Genomic DNA, 16785 nt, shown 5'->3' with positions numbered 1-16785 from the left:
GAATTGTTTTGGGCTTTATGAAACTACCCCTCAACCCCCTCCACCTCCCAAAGCAAAAAACTTCCGTCATGGGAATCTGTATCACCAACAGCATGGAATTGCCTCCAAATTGCCTTTTTATTCCCCCCCTCACTGGGGGAAGATCATGTTTTCAGAGCATCTACAGGGGTTAAGTTCCTTTTGAGAATGCCAGGGAATTTGTGTGCAACAAGGATGTGCATCCTCAGTGGGGGTAGGGCTGCAGTTGGGCAGTCCCTAGCTGGTTAGTTCTATTCAAGTCCCATGTTAATGAGGCCAGTGTTGGAAGGTAAAAATCACAGGTGAAAAATACACAGGAGAGAGCCACAGTTGAAAATACAGTCTTGGAGAAGTGTTCGGTGATATCTGCTGAGGCTGAATACGTGCCCACACCGTGACCCAGCAGTTGCAGTGCTAGGTGTATACCCAACAGAAATACACAAAAAGACTTGTAGGAGAATGTTCATAGCAGCATTATTCATAATAGCCAAATCCTGGAAACGACACAAATGCCCATTGACAATAGAAAGGATAAATAAGTTATGGCTTTTTTACACAATGGAATAATATACAGCAATTGGAATAAATGATCTACAACTAAATGCAATAACATGGGTAAATCTCAACAGTGTTGAGCAAAAAGAAGCCAAGCACAAAAGAATACACAGTGTGTGATTTCAGTTTTATAAAGTACAAAAACAAGCTAAACTAATCAGTGGTGTTAGAAGTCAGGAACGTTTCTAGTCCTGGGGGGTGTGCAGTGACCAGAAGAGAACATAAGGGGGGCTCCTAGGGTGGTGATTAAACAAACATGTTCAGTTTGTGTATTCAGTTTGTGAGAGTTCACTGAGTGGGGCACTTATGTGCACGTCCCTGCACATGTACTTTCATAAGAGGTAAAAGGCATCATGGGGCTGGTTCGTTTCATTCTGTTATGTGATCACGTGGTTAAACTCCAACCTTAAAAGTTACCCAGGAGGGGTGCCTGGGTGGCTCAGTTGGTTGAGCATCCATCTTTGGCTCAGGTCATGATCTCGAAGTTTGTGAGTTCAAGCCCCTGTGGGGCTTTGTGCTGACAGCTCAGAGCCTGGAGCCTGCTTCGGATTCTGTGTCTCCCTCTCTCTCTGCCCCTCCCCTGCTCACACTCTGTGTCTCTCAAAAAAAAAACTTAAAAAAATTTTTGTTTTTAAAATCACTTAGGAAAGGTATTGCCATTGGTTGCAAGAAAGGATGGAATTAGGGGACCAGTTCACTGCAAACCTATCAAAATGAACAAACAAACCAAAAGCCTAAAGCTGAAGGTTTTTAAATCCTCATTGATTGGTATCACCATCTCACCCCACCCACCTGGTCTCTAGAACTTCTGTCTGTGTATAATCAGAGGGCTTTAGCTGTGCTCCAGTGACCCAGTGACCCAACAGAAAAGACTATGTGCCAAAGACAGGTATGTTGCCCAACAGAGCATCACATGAACCTAGATGAGGGCATCTGTTCTCTGCAGCAAGAAGCTTTTTGGCTGAGTTTGGTGATCTCCATATATCGTCTCTGTCATCACCCCTGGTAAGACCAAATTCTCATCCTCTGTTGAAACCCAAAACACTTTCCCTGGAACTGCCATTATAAATTCACTTGAGTTCGCCTGAAAGGAGAAATGAGACTAAAGGCTGTAGTGTTGAGTTTATCCAAACCTACACTGAACAATAAAGAGGTCTTCCAGCATGGCAGACAACTTATTGGACCACTCCAGAGTGTACATAAAGTCTATATTGTTGTCACCTTTTCAGCATCTTGGAACAGACTTAGATTTGTGTGTGCCCAACCTATAACTGTCTGAGGACTGCTGTATGGCATGGGTCCCTTGGTCATAATTACTTCGAACTGGATGTTTACTGTCTACAATGCCAGAGGCATCAAGGCGGGGGGTCAGTCCACTTGGGCTGTTCCTGTATCTATCAGTAGATCCTATTTAACTTTTGTACGTTCTCTATCATGTTAGGGAATTAGGAGAACAAATACATTTTTAATTATAAAATAGCAATCAGGAGCATCATTTCTGAGACAGATCAACCAGAGTTTGAATCCTGGCTCAGACACAAAATAGTGATTTGATCTTAGGCAAGTGCCTTAATTTCTTGAAGCTTTGCTAAGGTAGGAGTAATGGTTATAACTTTTCTGTTTTGTTTTGGTTTTGGTAGTGACTAAATGTGAATAGGTGGCAACCCGTCTTGCCCTAAATTTGACCAACAGCTGGATTCAGAGGAGCCAGGGCACTTGCGGTGGACATGACAGCATCCCATCCCAGAGTTCAGGTCCCTCCTACTGGTTTGTTGTGGTCTGTGCGCTTTGCTTCCAGTGACTTACAGGTTCACCTCCTCTAGAGGACTCTCCCTGACTTTCTAGAGCTGTTTGGCCTGTGTACAACTTAGCCAGTGGAGATTTTGTGGGGAATGAAAGCCCAGATTTCTGGTCTTGAGGAGGGCAAACTCTGACGTTGCAATTTGTGCTCCTGATCTCCCCGTGGGACTAGATTGAGGCTGGGACTTCTCCTGGTCATGCTTTTGCTTGATTACTACTGATTCCCTGTCTTCTAAGTGACTTACCCCACTTCCTTACCAGTTTCTCTTGGGACCACTTTCTTAATAAGTTTCTTGCATGTGAATCCTCATTTCAGGGTCTGCTTCTGAGACCATGACCTAAGATGGTTCTTATTGCCATATACAAACGACAGTAAAAGTTTCCCTTGGCAGTAGCTGGACTTGGGATGAGAACAGATACAGCTGTCAGATGCAGAGGTGGTTGAGAGCGGCTGCCTGTTTTTCTATCAGGCAATTTCCAAATGAGATCAAGGTTTCACACACACACAAAAATACTCTGATAGTGCCACAAATTGCTCCGTTCGACGCATGATTATTGGGTTATTATCATATGCCAGACACTATACAAAGTAACCCATGCCTGGGTACCTGACCCACAGAAACTGAAGTAATAGGTACTTTTTTGTGCTAAGGCGCTAAATTCTGGGGGCAATTTGTTACACAGGAAGAGATAACTAACAGCATGGAGGTCAATTTGGTTGGAGTGAAGAGTAGTAGGAAAGGGAGCCAAAGAAGTAGCATCGCTGTGGTGGCCCAGACCTCCTCCGGTAAGACTGAATCAGTAGGTCTGATTGAATAGGGATGGAGTCTGCCTCTCCATGATTTTAAGTCTTCAAAGGCGATGCTTTTCAGCTGAATATCTTGTAGGTAAGTTCCCCTGCCTATTAAAACTGCCACCTACTAATCTGGAATTGTCTTCCTGTTTCTTGTGTCTCTTCTTGCCCTCTGTGTTTGGGGCCAGTTTCAAATCCCACCCAGGGAACTCCCGAGGTTATAAATCAACAGGCAATGATTTTCTTATAGTCCAGTTCCAGACACTGGGTTGAGCTCTTTACATAATTATCATTTAAAATATCGTAATTCTAAAAAGTACGTATTAGTCCCCATTGTGCAGAAGAAGAAATTGTGGCTGAAAATGGTTAAAATGAGCCAAGTTTTCATAATAAGTGGCAGAGTCAGGATGGGAATCAGGTCTGTCAGACTCTAAAACTCCTAACCACTACCCTAGACTTTTTCTTATGAGAGGTGTCAGGCCATTGGGAAAGTTGGTGAAAGTTAGGTTTACATCAGTGTGACAAAGGAATGGTGACCTGTTTCTGAGTCCGGCGCCTTAGCTTGTAAAATCCCGATGCAGTCACTGTTGTTTCCTCTTCTCTCCAAGTAAGGTACAATCCCATGCAATCTAGCCCTGGCATTCTTGCATTGTTTCATTCACTCATTCACCCACTCACTCACTCACATTCAGGAAATGTTGTGTGTCCACTATATAAAGGCACTTGACTAGGTGCTGGGGCCCCAAAGATGAAGGGCCACAAGGCCTGCCCTCAAGGAATTTATCTTGTGGTAGGAGGAGTCACATGGAATAAGTAACCGCAGTGGGTTTTTTCAAGTGGAGAGTTGACCTTTGTAGTTTTTGTCTGCCTCACATCTGTTCTCCCTTCCTCTGATAGAATTTCAGTTTTTCTTTATGGAGCTGCTCCCTCCCTATTAGTCCATGTGTGTCTGATGGGGCCGATCCCGGGGTGGGCAGGCAGAAGATATGGGCGTGGCCAAGGAGAGTCTTCTAAACTCTGGTCACATCAGTTGTTTGAGGATGGGGTGTGTTTCAGGCCAGGGCAGGATGCTCATGAAAGCCCCATCCAGAACTGATGAAGCTCTGAGGGAAGAAGCATTTTCTTTCTGCGTGGATTGCTAGCAAAGTAAGCTGCAGCTGGGGGCCTCCTCCCAGAGAAATGTCTCATATGGAAGCCAACTCAGAAGAGAGTAGAGTCAAGAAAAGCATGAAAAGATAGAGTCCTTATGATGTTGTTTGAGCATTTACTACGTTATTATTGTTGACTTAAATTGCTTTCAGGTGGGTTTCTGCTAATTGCTTTATAAAGAAACAAGCCATAAAGGACTAGTCTCATGCCCTAGGCCCGGAGAGGGAAGGGGAAGAAAAGTTCATGGTCTTTCAAGATAACAGAAATGACCTTGAGTTCATTCTACAATTTGTATGGATTAACAAATGCCCATGAACTGCTGCTAAGTCACATTTGAAAAGAAGAGGAAAGAGGAGGATTTGCTTTACCAGATATGGAAACATATTAAATCATAGTAGTAAAAGCGATGTAGCATGAGAAGAAGAATAGGAAATAAATCCATGCAATAGAACAAAGAATTAAATATAGGCCCGTGTTTATTCGGAAACATGGCATATGATAGATGTGGCACCACAAATGTGTTCACCAGTGGTTTGTTTAATGTGTGGTGTTGAGGGAATAAAGTTACTATATGGAGAAAAATTAAGACAGATTCCTATATGATGCTAAAATTTAATCTTCCAGAAGAATTAAAGACCCAAATGTGAGTGGAACTATAAAGCTAGTGGAATGGAATATCTTTGTGGGTTTGGAGTGAGGGAGGACTTTGTAAATAAGACCACCAAAGTACAAGTCATAAGGCGAATGATTGGTGCATTTCACTGCAACCAAATTAGAGGATTTCTCTTCAGTGTAAGCACTATAGATCATGTTAATAGGCTGAGAGAAGATATATATTTTTTAAATGCTTATTTATTTTTGAGAGAGAGGCTGTGTGAGCAGGCGAGGGGCAGAGAGACAGAGGGAGAGTGAATCCTAGGCAGGCTCTGCCCTGTCAGCGTAGAGCCCGATGTGGGGCTTGAACTCACAGTGAGATCATGACGTGAGCAGAAATTGAGAGTCAGACACTTAACCAACTGAGCCACCCAGACGCCCCTGAGAGAAGATATCTGCATTAAAAAGACAATAATAAGAGATTGATATCTAATTGGAAAAGGAATTGTTACAATTCAGGGGAACAGACTGGGGAACTCAATGGAAAATATTCAAAGAACAGGAATAGGCACAAGGGAGGAATCTGAAGCAAGTATATAAAAATTTGCTTAAACTAGGAAATGAGAGATAAGTAAATTGAAATAACAATGAAATACTATTGTATACTCCATCGAATAGCAAAAATTGACAGTATTGGTGGGGATCTGGAGAACTTGTATGTACTGCTGGTGAAATGTACATTGGTATAGCATTCTGGGGAACAATCAGGCAGTACTGAACTAAAGTGGTGTTTTTGGGTATACCTTATGCCCCAGGAGCCCCAGGCCTGACTATATACCATAGAGTAATTCTCGTACACTAATGGAAGGGGGGGCGTATGCAAGGATACTCATTAGAGCATTGCTTGTGGAGGCAGAGAATAGGAGCTTAAAAGTCAAGAATGAAAGAAGCACAATGAAATTTATATCAGAGTACCATCTAAGAAACCATACCCACACCACACACTACATACTTTTCAAAGATAATCCCTCTGCAACATACACATACTTAACATTTACATACATAAACACATACACATATATGTACATGTATCTCTGTATCTACCTATGTGAATCAAACACGTTAACGTGGGTGCCTTTAGGGTGGGGGAGGGGACACAAAAGAGAGAGAAAGTGAGGGAAGTGTGAATGATCAGGTATAAAAGCAGAATGATAAATGAAGAGAGAAGCCCTGCACATACTGGTAATGAGAATGTGCCAGGAATGGAAGCATGTAATCAACTCAACTCTCCAAGTACTTAAGGTTCAGAATAAAATTCTCATTCAAATTAAAATTTAAAAAATGCCTTAAGTGAGGAAAGGGACATGAGCACTAATCTCATCCTATGTGGGAGCATCATGTGACCTTAACTGTCCTTAAAGTGTCACGGAATAGATACTGTATTCTCCCAACCACCTCTGTGTTGTCCGGAGAGTGAAATTTGATCCCATCTGTAGGTGATTTTCCATGCTTTGAAAAGTAAAGCAATCTGGAGTTGGGGTTTTGCTACTAAGATTAGATGGGAAGCAATTACTATATATTTTTTAATTTTATTTTTTAAATTTACATCCAAATTAGTTAGCATATAGTGCAGCAATGGTTTCAGGAATAGATTCCTTAATGCCCCTTACCCATTTAGCCCATCCCCCCTCCCACAACCCCTCCAGTAACCCTCTGTTCTCCTTATTTAAGAGTCTCTTCTGTTTTGTGCCCCCCCCCCCCGTTTTTATATTATTTTTGCTTCCCTTCCCTTATGTTCATCTGTTCTGTGTCTTAAAGTCCTCATGTGGCTGAAGTCATATGATATTTGTCTTTCTCTGACTAAGCAATTTCTATTTTTTAAAATCTATTTATTTATTTTGAGAGACAGTGAGTGCACACTTGCTGGGAGAGTGTGGAAGGCGCAGGGAGAGAGGGAGAGAGAGAATCCCAAGCAGGCTGCGAGCTGTCAGTATGGTGCCCAACTCAGGGCTCAGACTCACAAACCATGAGATCATGAGCCGAGATCGAAAGTTGGGCACTTAATCGACTGAACCACCCAGGTGCCCCAATTTCTATTTTTTAAAAAGCAAACAATTTGGGGCGCCTGGGTGGCTCAGTCAGTTGAGCGGCCGACTTCGGCTCAGGTCATGATCTCGCGGTCCGTGAGTTTGAGCCCCGCGTCGGGCTCTGTGCTGACAGCCTGGAGCCTGTTTTGGATTCTGTGTCTCCCTCTCTCTGACTCTCCCCCGTTCATGCTCTGTGTCTCTCTGTCTCAAAAATAAATAAATGTTAAAAAAAAAATTAAAAAAAATAAAAATAAAAAAATAAAAAGCAAACAATTTGTTGGAAATCAGTATGTTTATTGTCTAAAACCTTTTGCTTGAAATTCATGCTTTTGATTTAGTAGTAATCTGCAGTTTGGGGTTTCCTAAAATATTCGATGGCATGCAAGTTTTAAAAAAATTAATTCCAGTATAGTTAACATATACAGTATTATATTAGTTTCAGGTGTACAGTATAGTGATTCAACAATTCTATACATTACTTAGTGTTCATCATGATAAGTGCACTCTTAATCCTCATCACCTATTTCACCCATCCCCCCACCCACCTCCACTCTGGGGACCATCGCGTATGTTTTTTGGTTCATCTCTTTTTTTCTTTGTTCATTGGTTTTGTTTCTTAAATTCCACATGTGAGTAAAATCACACGGTGTTTGTCTTTCTATGACTGACTTATTTCGCTTAGCGATATACTCTGGATCCATCTGTGTCATCACAAATGCAAGATTTCATTCTTTTTTATGGCTGAGTGATATTCTGTTATATATGCAGTGGTATGAAAGTTTTGGGTGCCCTCATTAGCATATGTAAATTGTACTGTATTTTCCTCCATGTTTGAGATAAAAGAATCACACATCATGAAGAAAACTGCTGGGTTCTAAAATGTATCTGATGCTCCTTTCTGGGTTTTGTACTCTGAATCTACATCAAGCATATTCTTATGGGACACATATACTTTTTGTTACATGACACATACCTGAACACACTGTCTCTTTTCAGCTATGAAATAAACTCTACAAACACAAGCAACGTGAAGCTCATGGACCTAGAAAACTTTATCAAAGAAGTCCGAGGAGGTGTTGTTCTGGGACCACAAGGACTTTATTTTTATTGTTCTTTGCTGAATCCTTATGCCTACTGCCTATTGTAATACCTTTTTTTTTAAACTGCTCAGCACTCAACATTTTTTTTTAAATTACTTCCTAAAAATATCTCCCATAAATAGTTCTAAACAAGCTTGTCTGCTGTGAAGCCACTCTGCAGCGCCTGGGACAGATGCTGTGGGGGGTTTCTGGAAAGCTCCACCATCTCTGCAGCGTGGAACAAAGATGCCCTGTGCGGAGAGTTTCCTGTCTCTCCCGTGGCACCTGCTCCACGCCAGGGCTTACTCTCTGCAGGACCGCCCACGGCGGCGCTGAGGCTGGTGGCACCGTTTGAGGGAGCCCCTCAACAAATATTTATGAAATGAGTGAATATACAAATGAACTCCCTGCCCCCCTGCTCCCACATACACGTATGCACACACACACACACACACACACACACACACACACACAAAAGCACACACACAAAAGCACACACTTATTTGTCATTGGCCTCACAGTTTACTTTTTCTTTTGTTTCTCCCTTTACTAAAACCTCTTGATGTACTGACATCTGTGGGAGTCAAGGGGGAGAATAAGAAGGACTTAAAAAATACAGTTCTCATGGCAGAGTCGCGGATGATCTAATGGAGCAAATATATAGGAGCAAGGCATGAGAATAAAAACCAGGAAGCTTTCTGAACCACAGCACGCCTTTTGGAAACTTACGAGAAAGTGGCAGAGTGAGTGGATGGTTAGAAAATGGGGAACGATCCCCAGCTGGCTTACACAAAGCAGTGGGGCTTTGGGGGGTGGAGGGGGTAATTGGGAGAGCTGGCCTGGGGGAGAATCTTCACAAAGGTTTTCTGGGGGAACCAGAGTTTGAGCAAGTCGCTGGTGGAGGCCTCGTTGTCCTAACCAGCCGCTAATGAGAAGCCGGTTCTTTGATGCCGGAAGAGGCTGCTGAGAGCAGTGCAAGTGCTTCACGGTTTCGATTGAGCTTCTGCGGTTGCATCCTCTAAGGGGTGGAAAACTCCACTCCGGACCCAAGGAGGCCAGAAGGGTGCCCAGATACGTGAACAGGAAAATTGTGGCAAAAAAAAAAAAAGCCAATAATACGATGATGGAAATCCTCAGCTTTGCGTCCAGGGAAAGCTTGGTTTAGCAATCTCTGTGAGCGAGTGGAACCAGCTCAACCAACGTCAGCAACTTGAAGACATCTGGTCTTTATTTTTGGACTTTTGTACACTGAGGAGGATTATGGTTGTATGATGTAGAGGCCATTTAGTTCTGTCAATCTACAGAGTGTCTTATAATAGGAATCCCTCACACTTAGAATAGAACTTTGTTCTCCAAAGTCTCCTTGAGATTTTCAGATGTTAACTCTTTATCGCCCAGAGTGACTTTCTGAGGCAAGCTCCTTTGAAAGAGATGTTTTTCATAGAGAAATCGAGTGATGGCGTACTGAGTACTCGGGTGGAGCCCCCGGGGTCTTGAGCATCCCATGATTGCCAAAATTAATGCATCTGGTCCTCCTTGCATCTAAGCCCCTTGGCCTTCATTTCTTTTCTCCCTGCTTTGCCTTCTCTCTGGCTTCTGTTCATCTTTGGTCATCCTCTAGCTGGGCTTGTTCTAGAAAAAAAATGATGCGTCCGGTAATGTCATTGGCGTTTACTTTCCAACTACCACCCTTCATCTCCAACGGCCAAGGATGTGATGCCTCCCCCAAGTCCAGTTTTGTCTCTGATTTTCCTCCTCGTCTTCCACCTTCCTGCCCCCGTGATTCCTAACTTTCCTTACTTCCCTTATTAACACCTGTGTTGAGTTCCATTGCCCATGGCCCCAATGGGTGATTGGCTATTTTTGATGATTTATTTGTAGCAGAGTTGTCAGTGGCCTACAAATGGCTTAAAGGCTTCCTCCACTTGATGGCATTTACATTTTCATTGGGGATTTCAATGTCAAAGAAGTCAACAGAGGATTCCCGCACTTTGGCTGTCTTTGCTCTTGATTTTCTCCCATCTGGCTGCCCACAGAGCCCACCTGCAGAGCTGGCACCTGCTCTTAGGCCAGCTGGGCTTCTCTTTCTCACATTCCAGTGTTTTCAGTTTATGTGGTGTTTTTTAATCTTCGAGGAGGAAAAGACACAAGGAAAAGCAGCTAGCAGGAAGAGGGAGAAGGAGCATTGCAAATTGAGTAAAGGGCCAGGCCCCCAGGCTGAGGTATCTGGCCTGTGGAAAGACCTGGTGGGTACCAGTGATATCGTTGTCCATTAAAAAAGTCCATAGGCTATTTAAAAACGCATCCTCACCAAATATAGCGAGGAGCAGCCACTCTACCGTGCAATTCCTGAGGATTTATGGCTGGTGAGGGTTAATGGTTTGAGGTGTTATTCCCTTCTGTGCCTCATTAATCCTCGGGAAGCGCTTGTGCTTAGGTACTTAGTAGGCCACAGAGGCCCTCAGGTGCCCACGCCAGCTTCAAGGTGGCAGCAGAGGCCCCGCCGGCCAGCTCCCGGGTCCCGCTCAGGCTCTTCGTCTGTCCCACCTGGTCTCTCGGAGCCTGGGTCAGTTAGCCTGCCCGCCCCCACCCCTCGCCCATGGCATTACGGAAAGTTTGGAAAAGACAAAATTGTCCTCTACTGAGAAAGAGGAAGGCGAGTGTGATCAGAGGAGCGGGTGACGGAGGGGGCTGTTGGCGAAGGGACGGAGGCAGTCCCTCAGCGGTGCGGTAAGCTTTCTGGTGGTCAAAGGCTGCAATGGATTCTGGGCCTGTCTGTGCCGTCCACCAGCGTGAACTGCATACTATGGTAGGACTACACATTGTGGGGAGACGGCGAGTAACAAGGAGCACAAGGCTCCTGTCTTCAGGTTTTCTACATTTTAGGGTGTGTTTGGGACACGTGTGTGAGAGAGGGCCTGGCAGTAAACACGTACACATCTTGTTTTTTTTTTTTTTTTTTAATTTTTTTTAAAGAGAGTGTGATTGTGAGTGGAGGAGGAGCTGAGAGAGAGGAGAGGGAGAATCTTTTTTTTTAATCTTTTTTTTTTAACATTGATTCATTTTTCAGAGTGAGAGAAACAGAGCATGAGTGGGGGAGGGGCAGAGAGAGAGGGAGACGCAGAATCGGAAGCAGCCTCAGGCTCTGAGCTGTCCGCACAGAGCCCGACGCGGGGCTTGAACTCACGGACCGGGAGATCATGACCTGAACTGAAGTCGGGCGCTCAACTCAACTGACCACCCAGGTGCCCCCGAACACATCTAGTCTTAAACCACTGTGACTTAGGTAGGGCAGGGGCACCTCTACCCATTTCATAAATGGGAGTTCCGAACCTTGGAAGAGGTCAAGTGTTTGAGGTTTTAGGGGAACAGGTTTGTGCCTCCATTTACGGAGGGCCTGCTATGTTCCAGATCATCTCCTAGGCTTTTGAAATGTGAAGACGGCTAGGGCACGGGCCTTGCTCTCCGGGGCTCACAGTGCAGTGGGAGAAGAGCCACAAAATCACATTACAGTCTGATAACTGCTGTGATCAAGCCTGTGCTTGCAGCATGGGGCCTTGGATGAGGAAGCCCTGAACTTGCCCAAGGGGGTCTGGGATGCCCAGAAGCAAGTGCGAGGCTTCCTCCTTGCAGTGGCGCGCAGAGAATGTGCTCAGTAACGCTTGTTAGGTTGAACTGAACCAGCATTTCAATGTCTGGCTTCACTATCTGGTATGCCAAGAGTCCCCAGGCCATCAGAAATACTCAAATTAAGCAAAAAAACCCCAAAAAACAAAAAACAAAAAACCACTTGTCATTCCAAACTGACATAGAAATTGGTCACTCCACTTTTGTTCAGGCTTCCTGCTTTTATGTGATTCATTAAAAGCTGAGTAGCTGCTAAGTTGCAAGACAAATGGCAAATTATTTAGATCTTATTTATTTATGCGAAATGTCCAGAAATTCCTGCAAGAGTCTGCTGCATCCCTCCCACCCCCGACCCTTCCTGTTTACCTACCCTGCCTCTGTTAGACTGGTCTTAACTATAAAGTGCTTCTGCCCATCCTTATCCTTTGCACTGTACAAGGAGCCACAAGAGCAAACTTAGGAAACGTGGGTGTGTGTCCCGGGCCGTCCATTAGCTAAAAATCTGACCTTGCGTAGGTCACGTAATCTCCTAAACTATCAGTGGGATCATAATGCGTGTCCCACCTCATAACACGAGGTCGTTTGAGGATCAACATACCTGCAACGTGTGACAGACATTAAGAAGGAGCAAAACCCTCAGTACGTGTTAGGGGACGTTGACTGCTATTATCATAGCGTGCCGGCTGACTGACAGAGATGCCAGACATTTGCTATCTTAGTTTGGTTTCTGCAAGGGGGCATCAGACTTCTCATAATTCCTTTGAGGTCAGAGGGCGGGGATGTGGTCCTGGCAGGTGACGGCAGACATCCCACTTTAGCATCCCCCCCGTCCAAGGTCAGGTTCCCCCTTAAAGGCTCAGTTTCCCCAGTCTAGCAAATTGTAACCAATTGTCTGATTTTTCTTTGACAAGTGACCACCCCTGGCTGCCTTGTTTCCTTTCAGGGTGCAAATGCTGCCTTGAGCTGGCACCTCTAGCCCTCCTGGGCTTCGGCCAGGCCTGCACAGGAGATCAGGATGAGGGTTATTCACATCCTCTGCAGACACCCTCTCATGTTCAGTGTCTTCTTGGCTGGCATCTCAGGCAGAGGGAGCGCCGAGGGTGGGTGCGGAGGGGGCGCAGGAAGGAAAGGATGGGTGGGAGCGCTGTCTTGCCAAGCTTCAAAGGTTCTCGGAGGAAAAGTGCATCGATGGAGGATGTGATAGCCTGAGCCAGACAGTTTATCTGAACAGACGGAAGAGAGAGTATCGATTTCTTCTATATATAGGGTGATCGTGTTGTCCAGATCAAACACTGAGACAGTGGCCCGAGATCAAACAGGTATATTTATGACGACAGCAGGACAGTATAGGTCAAATATAGACTGGGAAAATTCTGGAAACGTGTTCTATCTATGACATCATGCCCTTCCATCATTTCGAACTGAGTGTAGGTTTGCCATCAGGCACATTTGGGAAGTGTGTGTTTGGGATCTTTCTACCTGTCTTTTCCTTCCAACCAGTGCTGACTGAGCACTTACAACGTGTGGGGCCAGGGGCCGCCTCACGGGCATGGGATCGGTGCAGTTGCAACAGAGCCCTACCCTTGCATAGGGGGCTTGGTGTGGTGCTGCTGTCTTCCAGTTGGTAATGTCTCTTCAGCCAGGGATCCTTATGTAGCTGGTGTTGGAGATACAAGGACGCAAAGACAGGTGTTCCCCAAGTTTCTCCCTGGCTGTCACCAGCTTGCTGCCTAGACAGCACCCCAGGTATCGGGACAAAGCACTTCATGTAGTCATCCATGAAACACTGTCTTAGCTAACTGGGAGTTTGAAAAGTTTTTTCTTAATTCACTAGAAAACCTTACAGATTATATAAATGTTTTCCTTGTTATAAATGTGGTTGAAATTACTATCAAAAATTAGGTAAAAAAAAAATAAGGAAGAAATTCTAAAAGAATCCAAGGAGGGGTGCCCGGGTGGTTCAGTTGGTTAAGCATCTGACTTCGGCTCAGGTCATGATCTCATGGTTTGTGGGTTCGAGCCCCACATCGGGGTCTGTGCTGATGTGTGGAGCCTGCTTGGGATTCTCTCTCTCCTCTCTCTGTGCCCCCCCCCTTCCATTTTCTCTCTCTCTCTCTCTCTCTCTCTGTCTCTCTCTCTCTCAAAATAAATAAACTTAAAAAAAAAAAAACCCAAACAGTCCATGGTCCTATCACCCGTATTTGGTAGTTCTCTCTGGCTGGTGGGGTATTAGCTATTTTCAATTTTATTTATCCTTTAAAAATTTTTTTTTAATGTTTATTTATTTTTGAGAGAGAAAGAGCATGAGCAGGACAGGGGCAGAGAGAGAGGGAAACACAGAATCTGAAGTGGGCTCCAGGCTCTCAGCTGTCAGCACAGAGCCTGACGCGGGGCTTGAACTCACAAACTGTGAGATTATGACCTGAGCTGAAGTCAGACGCTTAACCGACTGAGCCACCCAGGTGCCCCTATTCTTATTTATATTTTTAAACCAAGGTAGGATCCCACTGTGTTTGCAATTTTATGATCCTGCCTTTTCACTTAAAGTTGCATTTTGGCCATTTTCCATATCATTCAATAATTTCCAAAAACATGGTGTTTTATGTTGGTAGCATTCTATCACATGGATGTGCCATGATCTATTGTCTTCTTTTTTGAAGACATCTAGGTTGTTTCCCGTTTTTTTGCTGAGATAAATGTCACTTGGATGAATATCCTTGTACATAAATCTTTGTCTGCTTCCTTGCTTATTTTCTTGCTATAAATTTAAAAGGCAGAATTACTGGCTAAAGGGTGTGGAGAATCATATATGCAAATTGTCTTCCAGAGGAGGGTGACAACTTTTAGTTTCACCAGGATGTGAATAAGAGGACTTATTTCATAAATCTTCCAATACTGACTATTTTTATTTTCTAAATTGGTCGTCCAAGTTGACTGGTGACAGCATTTCTTTGATTACTTATCAGACTGAATATATTTTTCATGGATTTATTGGGTGCAGATAGTGCCTCTTTTGTAAAGTACCCAATCACAACTGGTACTCACTGTTTCATCAGAGTGCTCCATGTTTTCTTGGTATTTATAAGTTAGTTATCTATTAACTATCTTATTTTTTTAAGAAAAGTTTTTGGGAACATGCAGAGTTAGGTAAAGTGGCTGAAAATAAATGCATATTTAACATGTTATCTCTGCTGAAGATGACCTTTAAAAATTCTTTAAACTTGAGGAATTATGTTCCCCATAACACCTTTGGTGGTGTTCAATATGGGAACAAGTTCCTGCAAAAGAAATGAAATTCCTGCAATGGTAAGAATTCTAGCAAAGGCTGAATGAACATTCACCAAGAGTGATGTGGAAGGGGATCCTTGCACCAAGGGAGAGGTTGGGCTGCCTGGATGGTGTCCATTATTTTTGATTCTCTTTCTCTAATTATAGTGGTAAACTTTCAAATACCATTGTCTATCTGGCGAGGGCTCTTCCAGTTGTAATCTGTGAGTAGTTACCTCCAGGTACGTTCAGGCCTTCTTGGGTCAAGTAAGTTAGTGTGTTATAAATAACAGTATATTATCTGAGAGAAAATGAAAATGAGTCGTATGATCAAGAGGACCACACTTAAGTATTCTAGGGAGTAAAAAAGGAGGAAATCAGGTAAGTCCTCCTGGAGGGAGTGAGCCTGGAGTGAATCAGTCTGTGCACTAGAGAGGGTGTGAGGGCCTTCCAGGTGCATAAAAATCAATATGACTTGAGGGTTATGAGCCCTGTCAAGGGATGGCCTGTGTATTTGTCACCAGTCAAATCTGGGTAGAAGAGGATTGATCATCTTGGAATCCAGAAATTCTTTGGAACACCAAGTGAGGAAGAATGTTTCCAGAGCTAAGGGAAACTCCAGTTGGGAATTCCACAGTGAAATTCTGGTGCAAGGCTCAGCTGTTTTGATAAGAAATCCTAGATTATATTTTGTAGCTCGGCGACTTTGTTGGAGGCCGTCATTACGAAGCAAATCCAAATGGGCTAAGAGTTTTTCTCTTCTTTTCCTTTTGCAGTTGTTTACTCCTGAGCTTTTATTCACATTGCTGGACGTGTTGGCAGGTCTGCTACAGAGAGTAGCAGTTGCCCTGCCGGAGGTGAGCTTCAGCTGAGATTCTGGACTTTGAGACGGAAACAAAGATGTCACAAAGTTGGGTTCCGTTGCAAGGGAAGGAGCATTGGCGCCTGCAGTTTCTGGCGGATCGGGGACAGCCTGCACCTCGTTTACTCAGGTAATGGAGCAAGGTGCTAGTGAGGCTGAGGTGCTGGGTTCAGTTCTCACTTGATCCAGTTAACTTCACTCTGTTCCACAAATGGTCCGAAATTATACTCCCTAATCTGATCCTTCAGTTTACAAAGTCACTAGTTTGGAGGGAGAGGTGTAGATGCTTCAGCACAAGCCGCTTTCTCATTCGTGCCTCACAACTGAGCTGTAGACACATAGTTTGTGTCCCATGAGTCCACCTGATGAGTATTTGATGAGCATTTATACCTTGCGAGTTCAATGTACCAGGAACTGTGCTAGGTGCTGAAAGTGAAAATTTAATTAAGGTGCTTTCTGTCCAGTGATAAATATGCGAAGGATAGCATTATGAGATCCAGGAGGGACTGGCTGGGAAGGTAAGTGGCAGCTGGGGGTGTGAAATGAAGGCAGATCATTACAAAGTGGACAGAATGCAATCAACGGGATGATCTGAAAGGTCTCACTATCCTAAACCTCCATTTGTCTCAGGGTTTGTGGATTTCAAGTAGCTTCAAATGAGTCGTGCTGAGTTCACTTTTGGAATTTCTGAGTAAGCACCAGAAAGGAAGGTGATGTTTAACACAAGCCAGTGAGATTCTCCCATCCTGGATGTCTCTTGGCCATCGCATTCCTCTCTCAAATAACCCTTTATGGGGAGCTCCTGGCGGAGTTTTTCCACTGCACTCAGGCTTTGTTGATGCAAGAAGAGTATTTGGATATTTAACAAGTACCAGGAAGGGCAAAGTAAATCTGCTTATTCGTCCTTGCAGTTTTTAGCTCTATCCACCACTAGCAAGGGATGCCAGTTTGGAA

At 44.1% G+C, this 16785-nt stretch overlaps 1 protein-coding gene across 1 annotated transcript in view; it reads left to right on the top strand.

Moving 5' to 3' along the window:
- PAPPA2 (pappalysin 2) overlaps positions 1-16785 on the top strand; it is a 525758-nt gene that overhangs the window by 129363 nt on the left and 379610 nt on the right. Inside the window, exon 2 of the mRNA XM_053208873.1 lies at positions 15746-15961. The gene's annotated coding sequence lies outside the window, so the exon portion shown is untranslated. The remainder of the gene's footprint in view (positions 1-15745; positions 15962-16785) is intronic.

The sequence above is a fragment of the Acinonyx jubatus genome, chromosome E4 (genome assembly GCF_027475565.1).
Source record: "Acinonyx jubatus isolate Ajub_Pintada_27869175 chromosome E4, VMU_Ajub_asm_v1.0, whole genome shotgun sequence".
Classification (NCBI taxonomy): Eukaryota; Metazoa; Chordata; class Mammalia; order Carnivora; family Felidae; genus Acinonyx; species Acinonyx jubatus.
The sequence above is the reverse complement of the archived record's forward strand: the minus strand, read 5'-3'. Positions and strand labels throughout refer to the sequence as shown.